The sequence below is a fragment of the Aotus nancymaae genome, unplaced genomic scaffold (genome assembly GCF_030222135.1).
Source record: "Aotus nancymaae isolate 86718 unplaced genomic scaffold, 86718_ANA_hifiasm-v0.15.2.pri h1tg000051l, whole genome shotgun sequence".
Classification (NCBI taxonomy): domain Eukaryota; kingdom Metazoa; phylum Chordata; class Mammalia; order Primates; family Aotidae; genus Aotus; species Aotus nancymaae.
In genome coordinates, this window is record NW_026988465.1 from 24,621,978 (window position 1) to 24,624,168 (window position 2,191).

The 2,191-nt window shown below is 41.8% G+C and overlaps 1 non-coding gene across 1 annotated transcript; it reads right to left on the bottom strand.

Moving 5' to 3' along the window:
* Window positions 1-1,460: 1,460 nt before the first annotated feature.
* On the bottom strand, window positions 1,461-1,533 carry TRNAV-AAC (transfer RNA valine (anticodon AAC)). Its single transcript has one exon. It is a non-coding gene; the product is annotated as a tRNA-Val (tRNA).
* Window positions 1,534-2,191: the final 658 nt, after the last annotated feature.

A 2,191-nucleotide genomic window follows, 5' to 3' on the forward strand; every position in this document is an offset into this window, starting at 1 on the left:
AATTTCATTTTTCCACAAACACTTTAAATTCCCCTAGTATACTATTAGAGGGAATTTCAAACGGTATAACCTTTTTGAAAAATTATTTGGCAATATCTGATAAACTAAACATATGCAAACTCTGTCACCTGAAATTTCACTCCTATTTATATTCTCTACAGGAATATATTCATATATTTGCCTAAAGAGAATGTTCTAAGTAGCACAATTTGTAATCAAAACATGAAATCTGTAACTAAAGCATGAAAATGCCCAAATATTAAACTTAAGAAGCTACAACTAAAAAGTACACATATTGTATGATTCTCTTTGTATAAATTTAATAACACGCAAAATGAATCTATGCTCTTCCAGTCAGAATGGTGGTTACACTAAGAAGCAACAGAAAACAATTAAAAGGGAGCCACATAAGGTAGGTGTGTCAATCTGGGTCCACTCCAGAGAGAGACCACATGGTAATTTGAGCAGGAAAGTCTCTTATTATAGGTATTTAGTAATTACATCACAGGATCAGAGTAAGGAGGGATTGGCTAGTGAGAAGTACAGAGAACTCTAAAGAATATAGGACTTGGCTGGTTGAGGTGGCTCATGCCTGTAATCCCAGCACTGTGGGAGGCCAAGGCAGGCGGATCGTGAGGTCAGGAGTTCAAGACCAGCCTAACCAACATGGTGAAACCCCGTCTCTACTACAAATACAAAAATCAGCCGGGCATGGTGGCGCAGGCTTGTAATCCCAGGTACTCAGGAGGCTGAGGCAGGAGAATCGCTTGAACCCCGGAGACGGAGCTGAGATCGCACCACTGCACCCCAGCCTGGGCAACAGAGCAAGACTCCATCTTAAAAAAAGAAAAAAAATTAGCTGGGCGCGGTGGCTGGGAGTGGTGGCAGCACATGCCTGTAATCCCAGCTAATTGGGAGGCTGAAGCAGAATCGCCTGAACCCGGGAGGCGGAGGTTGCAGTGAACCGAGATCGCGTCATTGCACTCTATACTGGGCTACAAGAAACTCCATCTCAAAACAACGAACAAAACAAAACAAAAGTTGTGTTTCCTCTCTGTCCTTCAGCAAAAAAGAGCAAGTCCAATTCCTTGAAGGGCTCAAAGCGAAGCCCTGCTCCTTAGAAATCCCTGAGGAAACTCCCTCCGCGAAAAACCTGCAAGTCCTGCTCTCTGTATTCCAAGGACGCTGGTCTCACCTGCGAGGTGCAGGCCTCAGGTGCCTATTTGGAGTTGACATCACCGGGGCCCCTCAGATGGAGATCAGAAAAGGAGGATGACGGTGAGGGTTGGCGTGGGGTAGGGAATGGAACGGTGTAACGCAGGATTCGGCGCCACGTCGCTGGGTGACTGAAGGAGTACCAAAGTCGAGGGTTCATGTGTTCGGCAACACACAAAGATTCTATTGGTCAAAGACAAATACTCAGAAGCAGAATTAACGGTGGAAGAAAAAGAACACCCTCTTGTTTCCGCCCGGTTTCGAACCGGGGACCTTTCGCGTGTTAGGCGAACGTGATAACCACTACACTACGGAAACCCGCTGCTGTCAAAGCTTTTCTTTCGCACCTAAAAGACTAATCTGAATTTTCCCCATTTCCCTCCACCACCCCTAAATAATTTTTTTGATTATGGTAAATTGCACATTTTCACACATAATATTTATAAAAACTCGATGATAATTTAAGTTGAGAAACATTCGATAAATAATTGATCTGTACTTTTTTTGTATATTTCCTAGTAGTTACTTATAAAAATAAGAAGAGGCATATACTTATTTTGGAAAGGTAATTCTTTAAGATTTATGCATCTATAAATCTATGAACTAATTTTTAAACCTATTTCTAGTATTTAGATGTTCTTCCCATTGTTTTATGCTTTAACAAATACTGATTAGTTTTCAAATTTATAATATCTGAATGTTTAGTTGTAACCACTAGTAACCTCAATGATAACTCAATTCGGAGGAATTCTGTAAAAAGTAGAGCATTACGCTTCCCATAACACAAATAATAAGTGACTGGCTAATGACTTCACCTGACTACAGAGTAGTCTTTGGAATTCTAATTAGAAGAGAAGCTCTTTTCCTTCTAGAAATACTTGCCAACCTCCTGCGGAAAACCCTCCCTTTCCGCTGTCTGCATTCGTATGAGACCCAGATCCACAAGGGAGACGCAGTCCAGGAAACACTTCCTCCT